At 46.6% G+C, this 24,536-nt stretch overlaps 4 non-coding genes across 4 annotated transcripts; 2 read left to right on the top strand and 2 right to left on the bottom strand.

The window, feature by feature from the left end:
- Positions 1–294: 294 nt before the first annotated feature.
- Positions 295–458, bottom strand: LOC142438091 (U1 spliceosomal RNA). The gene has a single exon (XR_012782542.1). It is a non-coding gene; the product is annotated as a U1 spliceosomal RNA (small nuclear RNA).
- Positions 459–12,227: 11,769 nt separating this feature from the next.
- Positions 12,228–12,301, top strand: TRNAN-GUU (transfer RNA asparagine (anticodon GUU)). Its single transcript has one exon. It is a non-coding gene; the product is annotated as a tRNA-Asn (tRNA).
- A 5,569-nt stretch (positions 12,302–17,870) lies between these two features.
- TRNAN-GUU (transfer RNA asparagine (anticodon GUU)) lies at positions 17,871–17,944 on the top strand. Its single transcript has one exon. It is a non-coding gene; the product is annotated as a tRNA-Asn (tRNA).
- Positions 17,945–23,602: 5,658 nt separating this feature from the next.
- Positions 23,603–23,673, bottom strand: TRNAG-CCC (transfer RNA glycine (anticodon CCC)). The gene has a single exon. It is a non-coding gene; the product is annotated as a tRNA-Gly (tRNA).
- Between the last annotated feature and the right edge of the window lie 863 nt (positions 23,674–24,536).

The raw sequence follows: 24,536 nt of genomic DNA, 5'->3' as shown, positions 1-24,536 counted from the left end.
GTTAGAAAGCAAGGGCTCAAGTAGAAAGCAACTGTTCTCAGAAAGATGGTGGCAATAAACATCCTTAGCACAGTGAATAAGGAACTATTGTTAGCGATCAATTGTAACTTCAGAAACACCAGCAACCTAAGAAGTGTATGACAAACCAATGAAATAAAAACTAAACAAAGAGTAAAGCTGAAGTGAGCAAACTCTTGGAGCTATCTTGAAGCTTAAGTGAAACAAAGTATAGAAATACTACATTGTAATTGGGAACATTCAAAAGAGACAGTTCTGTTTTTTTAAAACCATTATCAGGGGAGAGCGCGAACGCAGTCCCCCACTACCACAAATTATGCAGTCGAGTTTCCCACATTTGGGGAAATCGCAGGGGTCAGCACATCCGGAGTGCAATGGATAAGCCTCGCCCTGGGAAAACCACCTTCGTGATCATGGTATCTCCCCTGCCAGGTAAGTATGAGTTGCTCGCCCGCTCGCCCCACGCGCGCTCACAACCCATACACTTTACACACAGGGACACTTAGCTACCCTCGTTACAGATCGCTCCTACACCCTAAAGCACAAAAACTCATTCAATATCAGACACTCCTTCTCCACAAAAGTACAGGAAATCATAACGTATTTAAGCACCACATGTGCTCATCCAGCAGCCACTGCGCTGCCTCATCTACATAAGGCTCGACGTCACCGGTAGGTGGCTGTCCTCCAGTGCAATCCGGGAACCCGCTCCTTTGCTCTTTTCTGCTCTCCTCCCACCCAGCCGCGCTGTGAGCGCTCCACCAGCCAGAGCGGGTGGAGAGGTTTGCATCACCCCTCTCTGCCTGTCTCTACCCTGTCTCTACCCCCCAGAGAAGCTGAGGTTTCCCAACGAAATCGTGGGTTCCTCAGCTGAAAAGCACTCTGGGTTTATGAATAAAGAACTAAGGGGAAAATTGAGAGTCCTTTGTTTAAGTTTATAAACCCTCGAGTGCCTGAGTCGAATTCACCTGGGGATGGAGACAGCACAGAACTTTAGTCAGTCAGGGAAATTAACAAAATAGTATTTGCATAGCAAACTCATTCGGCAGCTTATGATCTGAAGCATCAACAAGTGAGAGGCCTGCCTGGACCATGGTTTAATGCCTAACGGCCCTGAGGTCAAGGAAACCAAGGCTCAAGCCTTGAAGACCCCAGCGTCCTCACCAGCAACGCACCACAGGCTGCCTTCAGGGCTGGCTGAGATACACTGCACTTGGCAACCTTTCCCTGTTGACTTCCACTCGCTGACTGTGGGCTCATCCCAGGAGAAGGGCTCTTGCCAGGGGAAGCCCGTGGTCCTGGGAAAAGAGGAAGGCCCTCCGAGAGAGGCAGGCACCCAGGGGCTGCAACCATGGGCTCAGACATGGCATGGACGGTGAGGATGGTGCCGGCCAGAGCAGCGTTCGCTGTTGTGCACACAGGGCCGCTGTTGAGCTCAGAACCAACTGGCAGACACTAACAATGACCACGTGCACGAAGTGGAGATGTTCTTAGCTTTTACTCTTCAACCGAGCTCGGCCCAGGGCCACGCCCTTCTCCCTTTAAAGTCTTCTATTTTAATTGGTTTTCCTGGATCTACCCTTGCAGGATCTCCTTGGTACCCAGCAGCTCCTTGAATGGCAGATTCCTATCAACTGTCTCCACCTAGATGCCAAGGAGCGTTAGCCCCCCCTCTCCCCCCTCCCTCCCTCCCCTGGATTCCTGAGATCTATCCAAATGAATTCAAAGGGTTTATTCTGCCTCTCTCCTTCTCTGTTCCTGGGACTGCAACTGCATGGACAGCAGGCCACTTGCTGAAGAGACTTAGTGGCCTAGAGGTGAGCCACTGGGCTGTGGTCGGAAAGGTGTGCAGTTTGAAAGCACCAGCACCTCTGCAGGAGAGCCAGGCCTTTCTGCTCCCACAAAGAGCTACAGTGTTGCAAACTCAGCTGGCAACTCACTATGAGTTGGCATCACCTCAATGGTAATGAGCTTTTTAAGTTGAGGCCATTTGGTGGTTTCTCACAGATCAGTGATGCCGTGTTATTCTTAGTTATTTTTTTTCAGCCTTACATCATTTATTGTTAAACTTGATTAGGAAGCAAAAAACCTAGGAATAAACCAGATTATTTGCCAATAGAAGTTCAAGTCATCAGATGGGGACAAAATTTGAGCCTGGGAAAATGCGGCCATGCGTGCCACCCTTCAGGGGGCTCCTTACAGCCCCAGCTTGGTTCTTCTCCAATGTCTTCTCTTGGAGTTGTACCTGATTTTATTACCGGTTTTCATTCGAATCCATTGGGGAATGGGCCGATTCTGCTTCAGGTTCTTGGCCAGGAATCTCTTGATCCTGAAAGTCTTATGAGACGACATGGTGAAGTCGGAGCACCACCGCACTCAGGGTGGCAGAGAAACGGAGAGAGGGAGGGGTTATTAGTTATTTTTATGTCTGAGTTTCATTTTGGGCAATTTATATTGCTATGTTTACTGCAATATCCAATCTATTGTTAACATCGTCCAGAGATTTTTCACCTCTACAGTCCCCACTCCTATTTAATATCGTGCTGGAGGTTTGAGCTAACAGCATAAAGCAAGGAAGTGACATCAAAGGTATTCGTCTGGGGAAGGAAGAGGTGAAACTATCGTTATTTGCAGATGATATGATTTTATATATGGAAAATCCCAAAAGTTCCACAAGGGGAGTACTGGAAGCAATAGAGGAGTTTGGCAGAGTGGCAGGATACAAGATCAACAAGCAGAAGTCCATCGGACTGTTATACAAATCAGACAGACCACAGAAGAAGAGATCAAAAAGGTGGTACCCTTCACAATAGCCAAACACAAATTGAAATATCTAGGGATACACCTGACTGAAAAAACAAAAGATCTATATAGGGAAACCTATAGAACACTATTACAAGAAACCAAGAGCGACCTCAACTAATGGAAGAATATTCCATGCTCTTGGATTGGGAGACTTAATATAGTTAAGATGTCAGTTCTGCCAAAAGCACTATATAAGTTTAATGCTATCCCGATACAATTACCATCATCTTTCTTCAAAGAAATGGAAAAACTGATTACCAACTTCATATGGAGAGGGAAGAAGCCCAGAATTGGCAGAGAAGTCCTCAAGAACAAGGACACCGTGGGGAGGGCTTGCTTTACCTGACTTTGGCACATTCTATGCAGCCACAGTTCTCAAAACTGCATGGTATTGGTACAATGACAGATACTCAGACCAATGGAAGAGAACTGAAAACCCAAAAATAAAAGCATCAGCATGCACACACCTGATCTTTGATAAGAGCCCCAAAAATATCAAATGGGAAGCCGATGCCCTCTTTAACAAGTGGTGCTGGAAAAAATGGATATCAACATGCAGATAAATGAAGCAAGACCCTCATCTCACTCCATGCACAAGAATAAATTCAAGGTGGATCACAGACCTTGAAGTTAAACCCCAAACATTAGGGCCATCAATGAGGGAATTGGGACCAACTTGAGAACTCTGGCGCAGGGAATACACAGGCTATCAGAAATAGGTAAGGACACAAACACAGAGGAGGCACAAATTGACAAATGGGATATACTGAAGATAAAACACCTGTGTACATTGAAGAATTCACCAAGAGAGTAATAAGAGAGTCCACAGACTGGGAAAACATCTTTAGCAATGACACATCAGACAAAGGCCTTATTACTAAAATCTACAATACTCTGCTAGATTCCAAAAAGAAAAAAACCAATAGCCCACTGGAAAGGTGGGCAAAGGACTTGAACAGAAATTTTACAGGGACAGAAATCTGAATGGCCAACAAACATATGAGAAAATGTTCCTGATCTTTAGCCATAAGTGAAATGCAAATTAAAACAACAATGAGGTACCACCTGACACCCTCAAAGGTAGCCCAATTCAAAAAATCAGAAAGCAACAAGTGTTGGAGGGGCAGTGGGGAGACAGGAACTCTCATCCACTGCTGGTGGGACTGTAAGTATGTACAGCCACTATGGAAATCAATCTGGCGATACCTAAAACAGATGGAAATAGAGTTACCATATGACCCAGCAACCCCCCTACTGGGCATATACCCAGAAGAGGCAAGGAACAAACCAAGACCAGACATCTGTGCTCCAATGTTCATTGCGGCACAGTTCACAATTGCCAGGAGCTGGAAACAACCCAAATTTCCATCAACTGACGATTGGATTAAAAAACTGTGGTGTATATATATACAACGGAGTACTACGCATCACTAAAAAGCAGTGATGAACGTATGAGGCACATAGCGGCATGGGAAGAACTGGAGGAAATCATGCTAAGCGAGGTAAGTCAGGCACAAAAGGACAAGTTCAACATGAACCCGCTGAGGTAAGAATTAAAAAAAATTTTTAAAAGCAAAAGTGGCATAGGGAAAAAGCTACTGTATACAAACATTTTAGGGGTGAAGACTGTGTAGTATGGCAGAGACCAGACCAAAACCAGGGATGCACATGGTAGACAATGGTGGAGGAGGTGGGGAAAGGAAAACAAAAGGATGAATACAAGGAAGAAAAGGGCAGTGGGGGCATGGGGCACTTTTTAGAATTAAAAGAAAGAAAAAAATTCATTTCTCTCCTCATCAAGCTGATACGTCCCTTCACCGCCTAAACACGTGGGACATGTTTATTACAGCTCTTCTCATATTGTGCTCATTGCATCATTCATGTCAAGTCTGTGCTTCTGTGGGCTGATTCCCAGTCCCCGAAGATTTGTGTGCTATTTTTATCTTTCTTTACATACGTTATTCTTTACTAGACCTTATGAATCTTTGGTAAATACTAGGCATCTCTACCCTTCTTGGTGTGTGCGTTGTGCTTTAAGTGGGAAGTTTACAGAGTAAATGAGCTCCCCATTGCAGTCTGTACAGAGGTTCGTGACTTTGCCCGCACCCCCCCAGCCCCGCCATTGATTAGCATCCTCCTCATTTTGAAACTGGGTTCTCCTTTTCATTTGTCTGGATTTCATACCTCTCATCTTTGCTTTTGGGTACATGTCCTTTTGCTTTTATATTATTTACTGCTGTTGGGGACCCCTGAGCCCAACAGTCCACAACACATCTGCTGGGGAAACACTTGCATTCTTTCTGGGCTGGCTTTTAAGAGCTCAGATCGGTGGGTTCGGAGGTCTAATTTGGACGCAGCCTTGGGGTCTCACCCTTCTAAGAACTCTCCTGGATGGCACCTGTGTTAGACGCTTTCTGTTCAGGCTGCTGGGACGCACACGACGACTAGCTCAGTCTGAGCAGTGTCCGACGCTCCTGCAGCCAGTGTCTGCAAAGAGTTGTTTCATATCGCATAGCCAGTTTCTTTTGGGAGGATTAGTATAAGACTGGGCCCTATGTGGTGAAGGTTAAAGATGTCACAGATGTCCACCTTGTCTAAATACCTGCACCACTCCGTCATATGAGTCCTAATCAACTCTGGGGCAAACACCTTCCCTGAAGTCAATATTTAGATCTAGCCCCACTAAAAGCCCAATTTATATTTACACCTGAAGCCATCAGCCAACGTTTGCACACTTGCATTTATGACATGAAGTATACAGATCCAGGCAGAGTCTCACTGGTTTAATTTCTGTACAGACGGGGGCCACCACAGCTGCCAGTGTGTCTGCTCAACTTTGCTTTTCTGGGCGAAGGCCCAGCTCTCTGGCATCCACGGTGCTGCGCAGGCAGCTGAGCACCCACAGCAGCAAGTGTAGTTGAAGATCACACATTCGTGGCTCATTCGGGCTCGTGTTTTCACCCAAGTGGGAAGTTTGAGGGTTCTCCTGGCAGCTTCCTCTCAGCCCTATGCTGATCATTACCCATAAGCCGTACCCTGATTCTAAGGTCATGGTCTCTAATATCTTCACTACCCCTGTGTATCTGTACAATGCTGGAGCTACTCTCTTTCCTGAAGGCTCAATCGCTCGATCCCCACTGTGGTTAGCACAGAACTTCGTCCAAGGTCCAGCATGCAAATCACAGACAAACCGACTGTAACTTCATGATTCCTTCCCTGATCAATCAGGGGAATAGTCACTATGACAAGACTATTTCTTCTAAACATTATGCATAACTGAAACACACGAGAATTTGTTTTCCATCTTGTAAGAAGACATGGTGAGAGGACGGTTGTCGCATTTCAGGCTAAGTATTAATGCGCACAGCAGTGGTTCTCAGCCTCCCCAATGCCATGACCCTTTAATACAGTTCCCCATGTGGTGGGGACCCCCACCCATAAATTTATGTATATAGTTGCATAAAATTATTTTCATTGCTACTTCATAACTGTAATTTTGCTACTGTTATGAATCAGGCCACCCCTGTGAAAGGGTCCTTCAACCCTAAAGGGGTCACGACCCACAGGTTGAGAACCACTGGGCTAGAGGATCACACTCTGGCCTACAAAGCTATGAAGTTACTCTTAGTGGTAGGCACATTTGATATCTTTTATTCCGGTATCACTCCCCAGTTCTCTACAATTTCTTCATTGACAGAAGTATTTGCTCCTGGCTGCTGAACCAATGTCTGCCAGTACCAGACTTGCCTATGGAATAAAGAGTCCAGATATGTATAAATTGGGCTACTTTTATATGCACGTGCTCCCAGATGCAGTAAATTAACCATAGAGGACAGAACAGGAACCACATGGATTAGCCAGGTATAAATACTGAGTTCCTCACATGAAAGCTCATTGTACCTGTGAACAGGAGCCAGACAAGTATGCCCTTTATCACTACTCAATTCAATATTGTCCTGTAAATCTTAGCCAGAATGATAAGATAACAAAAAGAAAATGAAGGCATCCAAATTGGAAAAAAGTAACATTCTATTTTCAGATGATATGACTCTCTATGTAGAAACTCAAAGACTATTTGGAAGATTCAGCAATGTGTTTACAAGATTAACATGCAAAAATAAATCAGCTTCCTGTGTACAAATGAAGAGAACTCTGAAAAGGATATCCAGAAAACAATATCATTTACAATAGCAACCCCAAAGATGAAATATTCAAGAATAAACCTAACCAAAGGGGGGGGGGAGAACGCATAATAAGACTACACAACACTAATACAAGAAGCCAAAAAAGATTTATGTAGGTGGAAGAATATACTATGTTCATGGATAGGAAGACTTAACATTGTGACAATGTCTTTATTGCCCAAATCAATTTTTGGATATAGTGCAATTCCAGTCCAGATCCCTGCATCATTCTACAAAAAGATGGAGAAACTAATCACAAACTTTATCTGGAAAGGAAAGAGATAGAGGATCAGCAAAACTCAACTAAAGAAGAAGAACAAAGCAGGAATGCTTCTTTCCTGACCTCAAAACGTACTAGAGTCTCTGTAGTGAGAATAGCGGGGTGCTGGCACAATGAGCGACATATGGACCAATGGAACAGAACAGAAAACCTAGAAATAAATCCATTCCCTATAAGGCATCATGCAAAAAAAAAGAATATGTGTATTTATATACATATGTGTGTGTATATATATATATATATATGTATATGTGTATATATATGCCATAGTGAATGAAGGGGGAAGTGCAGAGTGGAGACCCAAGGCCCATTTGTCGGCCAATGGAGATCCCCTCACAGAGGGGTTTAGGAGAGGAGATGGGTTAATTAGGGTGCGAGGTAGCACCGATGAAGAACATAGCTTTCCCCCAGATCCTGGATGCTTCCTCCCCCCAACTACCATGATCCAAATTCTACCTTGCAGGGCTGGATAGGGCAGAGGTTGTACACTGGTGCATATGGGAGCTGGAGGCACAGGGAATCCAGGGTGGATGATACCTTCAGGACCACTGGGGTGAGGGGCGATACTGGGAGAGTAGAGGGTGAGTGGGTTGGAAAGGGGGAACTGATTACAGGGATCCACATGTGACCTCCTCCCTGGGAGATGGACGGCAGGGAAGTGGGGGAAGGAAGACTCCGGATAGGGCAAGATATGACAAAATAACAATCTATAAATTATCAAGGGCTCGTGAGAAGGAGGGGAGCGGGGAGGGAGGGGAAAAGAAAAAGGACCTGATGCAAAGGGCGTAAGTGGAGAGCAAATGCTTTGAAAAATGATTAGGGCAAAGAATGTACGGATGTGCTTTATACAATGGATGTAAGTATATGTATGGATTGTGATAAGAGTTGTATGAGCCCCTAATATAATGTAACAATAAATAAATAAAAATCCACTCCCTTACAAATGATTTTGACGGACGGTCCAAACCCAATTAAATGGGGAAGACGTATCTCTTCAAAAAATGTTTGGTTAAAAAAAAATGTTTGGCAAAATTGGATTCCCACTTGCAGAAGAATGAATCAGGATCCATATCTCAACTCAAGCTGGATTAGAGACCTAGATGTAAACTTTAGAGTTATAAACATCATCAATTAAAAAACCAACCAGGAACAGACATGAAGGCCCTGGTGGTGCAGTGGTTCAGTGTCAGCTGGGAAGCGAAAGGTCAGCCCTTGGATCCCACTAGCTGTTCCTCAGGAGACGGTTAGCGGACCAGGCAGGAATAGAGCAAGCCATGGCCTGATGCAGGTTGGTACATTCTTCAAGCTGTTTAATGCACACAGCATCTGATATTTAATCCCTCCACCTACTTCACAGTAAAATGCTTTAGAAGTGTCTAACCTGTGCTGGTGAGTCAAAGGCAGGGGAGCAGCTGTGAGGAACGAAGCACCTGCCCATTCTTCAAGGGTAGCTTGTCCTAACAGAGCATGTCACTGGGACACCTCCAATTTATCATTCCTGATCTAACAGAATCGGCTTCAAAGTAACCACTACCAATTCATTCAAGTTCTCGAGGATCACACTTCAAGGTTCGGTTCCATTTTGACAACTTTCTATCTTTCCTCCTAAGGGATAGGAGGGGGTCAAGGGAGCAGGCTGAGGGATAGGAGGAGGCTAAGGGTTAGGAGGGGGTAAAGGGAGCAGGCTGAGGGCAGGGCCCTCTGAGGCCCCGTGCTCAGGTCCCTCTCCTGCAAGTCAGAGTGCCTCATCTCTCCCAGGTGTGGTGCAAACAGGCCTGCGTGCCCCAGGGGTCCCGCTCTGTCTCTCTGCCTCTGGGTCCAGGCTCCTCTGGGGGATCTGTGGACTCTACTTTCTGGGCATTTTCCAAAGGGTTTTTGTGCTCCCCGGAAGGGCCATTTTCAGTCTTAAACTTCTCCAGGGTCCCCCGCATGAGGCCTGGCATGCTTCCAAGGATAGTGTGTACCTGAGACAGTAATAGGGGAGCTTCCTTTTCCCTCATGAAAGTTACTTGGATTTACAAGGGTCCCAGGTGGATTCTTTCAGCATTGAGAAGCAAGAAACAAGGTAAACCATCAGAGAAACCTGACATATATACTTTGTAACCAGTAATGCATCTGCCCTTCCTCTCCCACTCCAAAAAACCCTCAAACAATCTTCCTTCCTTCCTTCCTTCCTTCCTTCCTTCCTTCCTTCCTTCCTTCCTTTCTTCCTTCCTCTGTTTCTTTTTCTTTTATTGCAGCTTCATAGATGGGTTTGGCCAAACCTTTTATAAAGTGTTTGACCTTGTTTCTACACTCCCAACCTCGGGCTCAGAAAACTAGCCCTATTTTGAGAAAGATCTTCCATTGTTCTGAGACAGAAACGTTTTCAAATACACCTTCTCCACACTGAATAATGTGCCCCGCAAGAGCTTTCCCTTAAGGACTGCCACCCTGGATAGGTCATTCCTGAGTCTGGTTGCTTCACTATGCTCAAAGGTTGTCTCTAGACGAGAGCAATCAGGTTCTATAGCCAACCCACCGTAAATGCAGCAAGTGGTATCTTGACATCTCCTGCTGATACTGATCCGTGATTCCAACCCCTGGGGAGTGCTTGGGGGTGTTATGGGTCAGCAAACACTAGGTCAAGACAGTGACTCACCTCATTGCTTATTTATTGCATAACCCACTTATGATATTACCTACAAGGTGGTACCCAAAGATAACCGGGATTATGTTTTTCAAAGATATGTGGTTTTTTTAACACAACAATCTTATCACCTTCAAGGTACTCTCCATTGCCCTTAATACATTTGGTAAAACTTTGATTCCATTCTTGGAATAGTTTTTCAAACTCATCTGTTTGGATAGCTGACAGCATTTCACGTTTTTTTTTTCCTTCTTCACCTCTTCTACATCATCAAATCGCTGTCCTTCCCTCTGCATTTATGGAAGCAAAAAAGTGTCAGGGAGCTAGGTCAGGTACATGGGGCAAGAGGGGCATGCTGGTTTTTGCCACAAACTGGTGCACTGAGATGGCTGCATGAGCAGGTGCATTTTCATGGTGGCAAAACCAGTCCCTTGTCTGCTGCAAATCCTGCCTTTTTGTTTTTTTGGTCACAGGCTGTTACACTTTCTTTTCAGAACCCTAAATAGAAAGCTTGATTACGAGTCTGACCTGATGGAACACACTCCAAATGCACGACGGAAATTGACAGACATCCAGAATGAGATTTATCATCAATTGACATTTCACCTCTAAAAAATGATTTTATTGAGAGCTCATACAACTCTTATCAAAATCCAAAATACATCCATGGTGTCAAGCACGTTTGTACATTTGTTGTCCTCATCATTCTGAAAACATTTGTTTTCCACTTGAGCCCTTGGTATCAGCTCATTTTCCCCCTCTCTCCCCAATTCCCCCTTCCTCATAAGCCCTTGATAATCATAAATTATTATTGTTTTGTCATATTCTACACTGTCCAAGCTCTCTCTTCACCCCCTTCACTGCTGTCCATCCCCCGGGAGGGGGTTATATGTAGATCCCTGTAATTGGTTGCCCCTTTTCACTCCACCCTACCTCCACTCTCACCACTGGTCCTGAAGGGATCATCTGTCCTGGGTTCCCTGTGTTTCCAGTTCCTATCTGTACCAGTGCACATCCTCTGGTCTAGCCGGATTTGTAAAGTAAAATTGGGATCAATAAAGTTAGGGGGGGGGGCTTTTACCCTTCTTGAGACAAGAGAACTGCTTGTACACTTGAGTTTTCCTCAGAGAGCTGTCACTGTAAGCTGTGTTCAACATCACAACAGTTCCTGTGGCGTTTTTCCTGAGCAGGAAACAAAATTTCACAGCTGAATGCTGTTCTCTTAAAGCGGTCATCACAAAAAAATGAAGTGGGAGCAAAACTGCTTTTACTAAAAATTCCACTGTGACCAGAGAGCATTTTCCCCAGCGATGCCACCGAGTGAACTAACTCAGAGTTTCTGGCCTTTTGGGGAAAATGGGAACTATGGAAGCTCCGCTCACCCAGAGCACTTCCTGTTTTTTTGCATGCCCCTCTTATGGCTCATATGTTGGCTCCAATGTGTATGCTTCAGGAAGGCTATGTAATCCCCGTTATGCATACCCATTGGGAAATGCATTCACTCTCAGTCCTGACACGGGATAGGGAGCCCCTGTGCCTCACTGTCTGTTTGTCTGTCTTTAATATTGTCCACAGTCGCAAAGTCTCTCCTGGGGACTAGTTAGAATGTTGGGGACCCCCTCACTCCGACAAATGACAGAAAGGGAATGCATTGGCCAGCATTATCCTCGTTTTGGGTTTACTGGGGAATATCACATTCTTGATGCAAGCATCTGATCTCAGTGTGTAACCAGAGAATATAAAGATTTCAATTTGAAGACACCTGGCATCTGCAGGAGCAGAAGCAAAACCAACCACACAGGCGGAGTAACTCACACCTGCAGTTTCGAGAGATGCTGTGGGAGACCGTAGAGGATCGCCTGCCTCGTGTACGGGAAGACTCAAACGAGGGAATGAGAACGGCCTGTGCCTCGGCCGCACAGCTCTCTGGACAGAGACCAAGCCCGCACCTGTGCTTCTCAGCTCCCATTGCTTCCCTTCCCGGTTCCCGCGCCCCTCACTCCCGGCCCCTCCCGCCCGACCAGCCGCCTGCCCGTCCAGCGGGGCCGGGCACCGCGGGCTGCGGGACTCAGGCGACCCGGTGTCTCCGGGGCCCCGAGGCTTCCGAGGCAGGTGAGGAGCAAGAGCGACGAAGGCCACCCGCTGCCCTTCTACCTTGGGGATCACCCACGTACAGATTCCAAATGTGACAATGGCGCCATTCGTGGCCCCAACCTGCCGGTTTTCTGAAGTTTTGGGGCAGCGCAAGTGTTCTCCAAAGCGCGGAGTCTTGATGAATGAATGCCCTGTGTCCGCGGCGGCAAGAGACGCAGTCTCTGTGGCGCAATCGGTTAGCGCGTTCGGCTGTTAACCGAAAGGTTGGTGGTTCGAGCCCACCCAGGGACGGGCGGGCTCACTTTTAAAATGTGAGCTGTTGGATTTGTGTTTGCATGGCAGACCCACACCCTCTCCTTGGAAGACAAAGAGGAGACCTTGTCTGACCCCTCCTTATCTGTCCCGGACCCTCCACTGCTGTCTAGAAGATTCAGATATGTACGCGCCCGCATTCCAAATACCCCTACCAGAAAACCCACCATTGAGACGATTCCAACCCATAATGACCCCTTACAGGCAGAGCAGAACCGACAGCCTCCTGTCAGCACAAACGGAAACCAAACTCACTGCCTTCCAGTCAGTGTGGGCTTCTGAGCGCACAGGAGGGGAAAGCCCAGTCTTTCTCCAGGGGACAAGCCGTGGTTTAGACCCGCCAGCGGCGAGATCACAGACCAACTCGCAGCCAGCAAACCTCTGAGAACAAAACACCTGTGTGGTGAGACGGCAGGGTTACTTGAGAGGGTCAAAGCGTCCTCACTACGGTTTACTTTACAACGGACACGAATGTCAAAAATTGTTTGTCCTGGTGTTTCTGTCCCTCTTTCCTCATGCCAAACATACTGTCCTGCTGTTGATCCCGACGCATAGCGCCCTCTTATGCCATTTCGGAGGTTGTAAATCTTTCCCGGAGCAGAGAGCTTCGTCCTTGATGGGTCACGCAGCCAAGTGTGTCAACCAGGGAGGCACCAGGTCTCCTGCCTTCAGAATGTGCGGAAAATCGGCTCCTTTGTAACAGACGCTGCGAAATCCTTTTAGAGAGACCGTGTAACAGCTCTTGTTGCCCAAAATACCTAATGCTCATTGCTTCTCCTGGCTGCCAAAATCACCACAAGGCTGGATGTGCCTCTGCAATAGATAGTCTCTCATAGTAGAGAGGAAGCCTGAAGCCCTGGGTAAAATTTAAAATGTGGTTGCAAAGTGCGATGGCCAAGAATTGAACCAGAGTCATAAAGCAGAGTTATCCACATGGCAGGCGACATCTCACCACTGACCTACCAGTTCCTGCGCAGTACATTCTGGCAATAAAAACCTTCCTATTGCACACTGGCACGGAAGGTGACAGGCACTACGACCACTGAAAACAAACTTTTAAAACAGGCCTCCTATATGAAAAACCAAAAACAATAGTTTAATTGAAAGGCGACATACATCGGGCAATGCCATTGTTAGATGCCGTCTCCTTGGTCGCACCCCATAGAGCCCTGTGTGCAACAGCGTGAAACACTGCCCGGTCCGCTTCTCACGTCGGAGGCCATGTGGCAGCCACTGCGTCCGTCCATCTGGTCCCGGGCCTTCCTCTTTTTCACTACCTGGCACATTACTGAAAATGACGTCCTTTCCCAGGGACTGGTCTCTCTTGATAGCATGATTAACGTACACGAGCCCAAGTCTCTCCATCTTTGCTTCTAAGGATCATTCCGGTTGTATTTCTTCCCATGCAGATTTGTTGGTCTTTCAGCAGTCAGTTCATGGTAACTTCAATATTCTCTCCAGCACCATCATTGAAATGCATTAATTCTTTCTCTGTCTTCCTTGTTCAATGTCCAACTCTCACACTGAAAATACCATGGATTGGGTCAGATTCACATTACTTTTCAAAGTAGCATCCTTGATTTTTGACACCTTAATTTACCCAATGCAATGTGTAGTTTGATCTCTCGGTTGCTGCTCCCATGAGCACTGGCGGTGATCCAAGCAAGACAAAATCCTCGACAACTGCAATCTTGACCCCCTTTAGCACACTGTTACCGAGTGGTTTGGCTGTGAGGATTTTTCTTCTCCTTACACTGAGCTGTAACCCGCGTGGAAGGCTGCAGTCCTTGATCGTCATCAGCAAGTGCTTCAAGTCCTCCTCACTGTCAGCAAGATGTCACCACATTATTCTGTTTTGAAACCCTTAAGGATAGGATGGAAATAATACAACGTGGTGAGTTTTAAATAAAAATACCAGAATATCAAAGTGAGCTGTTCTGTTAACTCATACTACACCCCAAAAGAGTCTCTTCAGGTGCACCATGTATATCCAGCAGACATCCGTGCAGTTCCCTTGTCTTGTCCCCACACCTGCCATTGTTCATGTCAGACTGCTCCCTTATGTTTTGAATACGTGAAAATTATATATATTTATTTATTTATATACACACACACACATGAAAACCAGCATTAGAAATAAAGAATTAAGAAGGAAAGAGGAAGGGTAGACATGGAATCTAACCAATATCCCTTATGAAGATATATATGCTAAATTTTAATATATTTTATTTTTTAATCATTTTATTAGGGGCTCATACAACTCTTATCACAATGCATACATACATCAATTATGTAAAGCACATTTGTACATTTGGTAACTTCATCATTCTCAAAACATTTGCTCTCCACTTAAGCCCCTGCCATCAGGTCCTCATTTTTCCCCTCCTCCCCGGCTCCCCCCTCCCTCGTGAAACCTTGATAATTTATAAATTATTATTTTGTCATATCTTGTCCTGTTCGACATCTCCCTTCACCCACTTTTCTCTTTTCCATCCCCCAGGGAAGAGGTTATATGTAGATCCTAGTAATCAGTTCCTCCTTTCCACCCCAACCTACCTCCACCCTCAGCTCTGGTCCGGTGGGGATCATCCGCCCTGGATTCCCTGTGTTTGCAGTTCCTATCTGTACCAGTGTACATCCTCTGGTCTAGCCAGATTTGTGAGGTAGACTTGGGGTCATGATAGTGGGGGAGGAAGCCTTTAAGAAGGAGAGGAAAGTTGTATGTTTCATCGTTGCTACACTGCACCCTGATTAGCTCTTCTCCTCCCTGATACCCTTCTGTAAGAGGGTGTCCAGTGACCTACAAATGGGCTTGGGGTCTCCACTCAGCACTCTCCCTCATTCATGATTATATGATATTTTTGTTCTGATGATGCTTGATACCTGATCCCTTAAACACCTCGTGTTCACACAGGCGGGTGTGCTTCTTCCATGTAGGCGTTGTTGCTTCTGAGCTAGATGGCCGCTTGTTTAACTTTAAGCCTTTAAGACCCCAGTCGCTATATCTTTTCATAGCTGGCACCATCAGCTTTCTTAACCACACTTGCTAATGCACCCATTTTAACTTCAGCAATGGTATCAGGAAAGTGAGAGTCACAGAATGCCAGCGTATTAAAAGAAAGTGCTCTTGTGTTGAGGGAGTATTTAAGTAGAGACACAATGTCCATCTGCTTACTTACCATATAAATATATGTACATGAAGCTATATCCCAATCGTTATATATTAACATATTTACATATGAACATGCCTTTATTTAGACCTCATAAATGCCCTTTGCCTCCTGGTTCTCGCCTCTATTTCCTTTTATCTCACTATCTTGTCCCACTAACATGCTCAGCCTTCATTTGGGTTTCAGTAATTCCTCTTGGTTACATTGCCATTGATCAAGCCCTACCAGGCCTCTTACACGCGCTTTGTCACCGATTTTGTATCACTTGTTTTTCCCTAGTCAGGGATATTGTCCTCAGGCTTGGTGGGCCAGGGCGTGCTCCACTCTCTCTTCCTCCCCCTTCATTTGTTCCCATGTGCTCTGACCAGACACATCCCTCTGCCTGAGCTGTAGCTTCAGTGGTGTCCTCTGAAGTACAATTTTCTGAGTGGAGAGGCATAGTTGGGATTGGGGCCGAGGGCCATGTCTTAAGGCTTAATTGTTCTTATATCAGGGTTGCAATCAAGTGATAACTCAAAATCCATTCTTATAGCCGTTGTTATCTACAAGTCTCTACTTCAATTTTTGGGACAGCAAGAAGAATGGTAATACATTCGTCATCAAGAAGAATAGTTCCAGATCTCTCTTGAAGTCCAATGCAGCCTGTGACAGGACGCAATCATTAATGCCCACAAGGAAGCCCACTTTATACAACTATTCTTCAAATTAAAGCTAGTGATGAAGAAATGGAGGAATCCTACCAATTTCTGCAGACTGAAATGGACCAAACAGGCAATTGAGACACATTCTCACTGGGGGTTAGAATGGGAAAACTGGACACAGCGAGGAAGGACCCACAGTTCTACGAGATGATCTTGATGCTGGAAACAAAGCTGGCCATCTCCTGAATAATTTTGGAAGAACCAATGACTTCTTCATTGCAAATCTCTTTTTCAATAGCAAAAATGACACGGACCTTACCAAAAGTTAGGATATGGACGCACATGTACACTAAAAAAGAGACACAAGAATTTTCTTACAGTTCTTTGCATAATTTCCCCAAATATCCATCAACTGTGCTGTATTAGAACAATGAACTACAAAGTTAGGCAGTGTTATTTGCAACAATGTAGGTATTATTGTTAGGTGCCAACCCACAGGGACCCCGTGGACAACAGAGGGTCCCGTGCCAGCCTCACAATTGTTCCCGTGCCGGCGCCCATGGCTGCAGCCACCAATGTAGTATGCCTCAAAAAACGAACGGGAGAGAGAAAGGGGGGAAAGCCAGATCCCAAGAACGCGTATTCATGCAGGTGAATCTCAAGAACAGCAAAAATAGCCTTAGGCGGGGGATCTCAAACTAGCGATTAACTAGAGATAGAGATGATTGATCTTTTCTGCCCATTGACCTGTCGGATGTGTTAAAATTCAACAGTTGCTGCATGGATTTTGTGGGAATTGTGTACTCACTTGTCGGGTACCACGAAATCAGTGCCACTCCCAGCGGCCCGATGAGGCGGAGGAACGAGTCCATTGGGTTTTGTTGACTCAGATGACAGGTCTGTCTCCGGCTGAGTCTCTGCCTGGTTCCTCAGCGGGTACGCAGAAGTCCGGCTCCATTCCAAAGCCATCCCCAGCCTCGTGGGCAGCTGCGTGAGGGTTGGCGAATTCCGTCTCCCAGAGGGCCCGTCTCCCGGGCAGGGCTGAGCTCTCTGCCAGAGGAGCGAGCCTGGTCTCCCTTGGCAGAGCAAAGGGTGGTGCAAAGTGCTGACAAGCGCTCCCCGCAGCCAGCTTTGACACTCGATTCTTTGCTGTCCGGCCGGCAGACAAAGACGCAGTCCGGCGCGTCTGCAAGTCCCCTCCATGCAAACAAGCCACTGTCTCGCAGATCGGTTCCAGGTCAAGTTTTGGGTCTCTGTCCCTACTTCCAGGGAGTTTCGCGCTCTTTGGGGCTTGGATGCAAAGGCATCCGCAGGATCCCGCCGGTCGCAGCCAGCCTCCCTTCGTCCTCGCAGCTCCGTCCACACTGAGCGCCAGCCGGTGCAGCGGGCCGCGGAGCGCGGCGAGCGGAGCCGGGACGCAGAGCGAGAGCCGCCCGGCGCCGCGGGCTCCGAGCCTCGGGCCCCACTCGGCACAGGCGACCCGGAGCAGCGCAGACGCGGAGGCTCTGGGGCCCGGTGACTTCCGAGGCAGGTGAGGAGCAAGGAGGGACGACGGCCATCTGCTGCCCTTCTGCCTTGGGAATCACCCGGCGTGCAGGTTGCAAATCGACAAAGGCGTCATTCATTTGCCCAACCCACCTGTTTCTTTTGAGACTCTGGGAGACAGCACACAGTATGCCCACGACATGAGGACATGGTGTATACATATTCCCTGTAGGGTGTCGAGAGGGTATCGGGGTCTCTGTGGCGCAATCGGTTAGCGCGTTCGGCTGTTAACCGAAAGGTTGGTGGTTCGAGCCCACCAGGGGACGGGGTGTACGTTTTAGTCTGTAAATCCGTTTGGTTTGGGTCTGCACTACACACCCTATGGAGTAAAGGCAATGAAGAGACGTCATCTGTCTCACCTACTTTACCTTTGTACACAACACCCCGCACTGCGAGCCAGCAAATTGTTTCCTAACTATAACCGTTTCTATGTAAGACAGAGAAGTGCTGTTTTTTTATTTTAAAAATTCTTTTATTTTTTAAGAGAAGTGATTTTGATGTTTTGGTTTGTTTGGGTTTTTTTGCTTTTGAATTTTTTTTGACGCTGCAGATCTTTAATTTTATCTTTCTTTTGGAATGGAGCTTTGTGTTTTATTCATGGGCCTTCCCCCATTCCTCCTGCCCCCCTTGGTGTGGTAGGGAGGGCAAGGTAAAGGAAGGGAAGATGAACTAGGGGGGTCGGTATGCAGCTGCCCTTGGTGGGCATATTCCAGGGCAGTGGCAATGGTGCGCATGTCCAGCTCGATGCTCTGAGGCCAGTTCTCCCCGTCCCCGATTTCCTTGAGGGCGGGATTGAATTGCTCCATCATCCCCATCCACGGGCCAGTCGTCTTAGCAAAACTAATGGCCTGACGCGCAGGGCCTTCTCCTGGTTCAGCTTCCTCTGGTTCACGTAGGCTTGGGCCAAGCACATCCAGGTGGTCCACCAAAGTGTGGGCAGGTGGCTGCCTGTCGCCCCATCTTTTCCTCGCACTCACTTGCTTGGCCTGGTGCTCCTTCAGCAGGCTGTACAACAGCATGGTCGCGTGGGCTGGGAGCTGGGCATGGAGCACACTGGATCCCTTTTGCGAGACAAGTGCAAACTTAGCCCCTGGTCTCCAGCGGGGGTGGGAGCTGGAGCTGCCCTCTTTTGGGAGCGTGGCTTGGTAGTGAAATATCTTGGCTGAAGGGAATGCATATCAATCTTTTAAAAAATCATTTCATTAGGGGCTCATACAACTCTTTTCACAATCCGTACACACATCATTTGTGTCCAGCACATTTGTACATGTTGCCATTATCATTCTCAAAACACCTGCTTTCTACTTGAGCCCTTGGTACCAGCTCCTCACTTTACCCCCCCCCCACCTTTCTGCTTCCGCCTCCCCTGAACCCTTGATAATTTATAAATAATTATTATTTTATCATATCTTACACCATCCGACATCTCCCTCTCCCAGTTCTCCGCTGTACGTTCTTCAGGGAGGAGGTTACATGTAGACCTTGTCATCTGTTTCACCTTTCTCCCTCTACCTCCCTCCACCTTCCCAATATCGCCACTCTCCACTGTTCCTGAGGGGCTCATCTGTCCTGGATTCCCCGGTATTTCCACTTCCTATCCGTGCCAGTGTACATCTCCCTGTCGAGCTGGTTATGTAAGGTAGAATTGGGATCATGATAGTCGGGGGAGGAAGCATTCAAGAAATAGAGGGAAATTGTATGTTTCATAGTTGCTACACTAAACTCTGACTGGCTCGTCACCTCCCCACAACCCTTCTGCAAGGGGATACCCAATTTCCCCCAGATGGGTCCTGGGTCCCCACTCTGCACTCCCCCTCATTCACAACGCTAGAATGTTTTTTGTCTTTGATGCCTGATTCCTTCGATGCCTTGTCATCACACAGGCTGGTGTGCTTCTTCCATGTGGGCTTTGTTGTTTCTTAGTTAGATGGCCACCTGATTGTCTTCAAGCCTTTAAGACCCCCAATGCTATATCATTTGATAGCAGGGCACCATCTGCTTTGCTAGCAACTTTTGCTTATGCACCCACTTTGTCCTCAGCGATCAAGTCGGGACAGGCTGGTGTGCTTCTTCCATGTGGATTCTGTTGGCTCTCAGCTGGCTGGCTGCTTGTTTATCTTCAGGTCTTTAAGACTTCAGGTGCTGTATCTTTTGGTAGTTGGGCACGATCAGCTTTCGTCACCACATTTGCCTGTACACCCATTGTCATCAATGATTGTGTTAGGCAGGTGAGCATCTCAGACTGCCGACTTGTTAGAACAAAGTGTTCTTGTGTTGAGGGAGTACTTGAGCAGGGGCCCACTGTCCATCTGTTTCCTTAATACTAAACCTATATTAAACATCTCCATTGCATTTCTGGTTGTGGAATCACAAGTGCAAAGACTGTCTAGATTATATTTATCAGAATATTTCTACAGATGGAGGGCTTTGGAGGGGGAAGGAAACTTTGCCTGGCTTAGATCTTGAGCATCCCCGTGTGTCTTTGAGGCAGTGACGTAACAACTATAGCAGGGCTTTGGCCATTCCTTTCCTTTCTAAAACATGCTCAGCAAACTGCACCCGATAACTACAGTTTGGTAAATTGCTAGGTTAACAATTATGACATATGCAATGTTTTATACAGCAACTAATTTAATAAAATCACTATTGTGAGGGAAAAAATACTACACCTATAAATATATGTACATAGATCTATTCCCCTCTCGTCGTATATAAATATATTTACATCTTTACATGCCTGTATTTAGATCTCTATGACTACCCTTTGCCTTCTAGTTCTTTCCTCTGTTTCTTTGTACTTTCCTCTTGTCCCACTATCGTGTTCTGCCTTCATTTGGGTTTTAGGAATTCCTCCCATTTACATTGCCCTTGATCCAGCCTTGGCAGACCTCTCACACCCTCCTTGAGACTGATTTTGGTTCACTTGTTATTCCCTTGTCTCTGGGCTTGTTAACACCCTCTTCCTCTCCTCCGCCACCCCTACCACATGTCAATCTTTTATTTTTTAAATATTGGGTATTAGTGAGGGTTTACATTGCAGATGATATTTAACCCAACAATTTAAGTAACTTATCAAAGGGGGCTTGCACTGCCCTCCTCCTTCTCCTCTCCATCTCTGAGAATGTTATCTTTCCACCTCCGTTAACACCGATCTCCCCTCCAGCCTACTGTTTCCCCTTTCTTCTCCTCCTACCCCTGGAAACCATCAGAGTCTGTTTCTTTTGATATAAACAATTTTCATCTACTTTTCTTTTATGATGTGATCTCATATAATATTTTCCTTTGTTGATGGGCTCACTTTACTCGGCCTAATGTCCTCCAAATCCATCCATGTCATAACTTGTTTCACAGGTGAACTCTTCCTTAGCAATGTGCAGTATTCCATTGTGAGTGTGCACCAGAGTTTACCTGTCCATTCTCCCATGGATGGGTATGTAGACTGCTTCCCTCTTCCTGTTATTGTGAGTATTGGTATAATGATGAGATGGGTATATATGCTCATGTTATGGTTTTTATTTCTGTGGGACATATGAGGAGTAGCCTCCCAAACCCAGAATTTTTCTTCAAAGCTATGTATTTAATTTTTTAAAAACAAAACAACCTTATTACCTTCAAAGCACTCTCCATTACACTTACTACTTTTGTCAAATCTGCAAGTCCATTCTTGGAAACATTTTTCAAACTTGTTTGTTTGGGTGGCTGAAAGCACCTCCTTAGCGTATTTTGTTCCCACCCCCCCCCCGCCCCATCTCTTCTACGTGTCCAATCGCTGTCCTTTCATGACCCTCTTCTTGCGTAGAAACACTAAAGTAGTCACATGGAGCGAGGTCAGGTGACTCAGGTGCATGGGGCAAGAGAGGCATGCTGGGGTTTTGGCCCAAAACTGGTGTACTGAGATGGCTTGTGGGAACAGGTGCATTTTTGTGGTGGCAAAATCAGTCCCTGGTCTGCCTTTTTTGTTACACACAGTTGCACTATCTTTTCAGAACCTTGAACTAGAAAGCTTGATTAACAGTCAAATTGCAAACAGAAAGCTCCAAATGCACTACAAGTGGACACTTTTGTCTGTTCAGGAAATTGACGGACGTCCAGAACGAGGCTTTTTTGAAAAACTCACTGTGAGCAGAGAGATCCTTCCCAGGTGATGTCACTGGGTGCACCAACTCAGAGTGAGGTGCTCAATGCTCACCTAGTGGGGAAAATGCAAACTATGACAGCTGCTGGGCAGAGCTTGTTTCCAGTGTTGTTTTTGTTGGTTTGTTTGTTGTTGTGATACCCCCTTATATACCTAGTGAAAGGATTGCTTGGTTACATGAAGTGCCAACCACTTTTCACAGTGGTTGTGTAGCTTGACAATCTCATGAACAGTGTACGAAGGTTCCAATAGCTCTCCACCTTTCATTGTCTGATTTCGAAACCCCCGACCTCTCGCTGTCAGTGTGTTGTGCAGTAGTAGCTCACGGGTTGATGTGCCTCTCTCGATTGGCCAGTCACCGTGAGCCTTCCTGCATGTGTTTGTGGCAGCCCGGATGTCATCTTCGGGGCAGTGCTCGCTCCACCATCTGGGCCACCTTAAAATTGGATTATTCATAGTTTCATTGCTGAAGTGTTGTTATCGTTTTACATAGATTTCAGTCTCTTGTCCAATAGGTCATTACCAAAAATTTTTAAACACGTGGTGTGTTTACATTTTTGCTACACATAAGTGTCTTATTTTTATAAGGCCTTAGTCCCCTATTGTGTGTGTGTGTTTACATAATGTTGGTAGTGTGTTTATGCCCTGGCTTAGGGAACTGAGGTTTGTCCCTACTTTTTCATCCATTAGGCTTTTTATCTTCAAGACATTTTGGGATATGGCGTGAGGGATGGAACCGATTGGTTCTTCTGTAAATAGATCGCCAGCACTATTTGTTGAAGAGACTGTCTCTTCCTTCCTGTATAAAGTTGGCGACTAGTTTTTCCTTTGAAGAACGATGCTGGGACAGGATCAGGATTGTGTTATAGTTGTAGCTTGTTTGGGCTAGTATTGGCAGTTTCACAGTGTTAACCAAAACGTAACTCGTGGCCATCGAGTTCTTTTTAACTCATAGCCACCCCGTTGGACAAGGTCAAATGCCCCTTGGGTTTTGGAGACTGATTTTCTGGAGTATGAAGCCTTATCTTTTTTCCCACAGAGGCGGATGGGGGTGGGGAGGATGATGTCCATCTGCTGACCTTACAGCCCAAATTGTTACCCATAGTTGTTGGTGTTTTTTTTTGGGGGGGGGGGCAGTGAATTCTAGATGCTACTATAGTCACTTAAAATGTTATTTGTGGGTACCTCCTCAGCTCTAAAAAGAACACATGCACTTGGACTCGATTCTGACCCCTGGCGACCTCCCCCGCAGAGTGAGAGGTTTCGGGGCTGTGCGCTCCACGTGGAGCCGCTGGCGGAGGCTGCGGGCTCGCATCTGCTGAGTGCGTGAGGGCACCGTACCCAAGGGCCCGTGCGCAGGGGAAGGATGAGCGCGTTCTCCCGCGTCAGCTCGTCCTTGGTCCGCGCCGTCCCTGCCGCGGCGGGGTTGGAGCGCGTCCTGCAGCCTCCTGTCCATCCATCTCTCCAGGTTTCCCCTTTCCCCTCGGCTTCTTTACCGCGCAGGCCCGTTTACAGGGGCTGGTCTCTCCGGATACGATGTCCGAAGTCGCGAGTGCAAGTCTCACTATCTTCGCAACCCAGGAACATTCTGTGAACTTCTTCCAAGACGGATTTGTGTGTCAGGCTCCCCAAAGTCCATGTTTCTTGCTACGGAAATGTTCGATGATCTTCTCGGCTCAGGTCGTCTCCCTGAATCACCATATGGTCGGGCTTATTCTTGCAATAGATAATCCTGCACAGAAGGGAGACACTCTAAGAACCTCGTGTTGAAGAATAAAACAAAGCAAGTTGCACTGGCCGGGAATCGAACCCGGGCCACCCGCGTGGGAGGCGAGAATTCTACCACTGAACCACCAGTGCCCCTGTGCGGCTTGTAGCATAATCATACCTAGAAGTAGGACAGCCACTGAGTAACAACCTTCCCAAATAGGTCTTCTATATGTAGAAACCAAAAAACATGGTTTCATTAAAAGGAGACTTCCATCAGGCAACAGTCTAATGTGAAGACATTCAAATGGAAGTACTACACTATCAAAGTGAGATTTGTTGTGCTTGGTAGTTCAAACCACACACTGAAAAGGCTCTTTCCAACTGCATAACAGACCCAGAGGCACAACATGTCAGGAATTTATTCAGGCCACTTGTTTATGCCCTTTCTCTGAATTGTCAATCTCCATCTGCTACCTTATATTTTTATCGCAATTTTTAAACTGCGCCGCGGGCACGCGCACACACACACATAAAACAACAACCATCCCAAACGCAGGAGACTGGCAAATCCCCAGCCTTGGAAATAAGTAAGAACTGGAAAGGAGCTGGCGGGCTGACATGGACTTCTGCTCCCCTGGAGAATCGCTTTACAAAAGGGACTCCATTTTGAATGCGGTGACTTCAGCCTGGCTCTTAGAATTCACCTCTCATCCACCTCCCTCTAACCTACCTCCCCCTCCCCTGCTCAAGGCCAAATCCCTGGAGCCAGCTCATCCAGGAGCCAGAATGTTTTCTGAAGATATGCACACTCCCCTCTACCTGTCCTCAGACTGATGAATGATAAGATTAAGGACCTCTTCCTTGCTGAAGGCCCTGTGTGCCCAGCTTTCATCCTTCCCAGCTGTGCCTGCCAGCAAGGGGTATAAAAATGCTGCCTGAATTCCCCAAGGCATGGTTTCAATAGCTGAATACCCTGATTGCGGAACCCGCCAGCAAGCTTCTCAATAAAGCCT

Source organism: Tenrec ecaudatus, chromosome 1 (genome assembly GCF_050624435.1).
Source record: "Tenrec ecaudatus isolate mTenEca1 chromosome 1, mTenEca1.hap1, whole genome shotgun sequence".
NCBI classification, from domain to species: Eukaryota; Metazoa; Chordata; class Mammalia; order Afrosoricida; family Tenrecidae; genus Tenrec; species Tenrec ecaudatus.
This window is presented reverse-complemented; position numbering and strand designations above follow the sequence as displayed.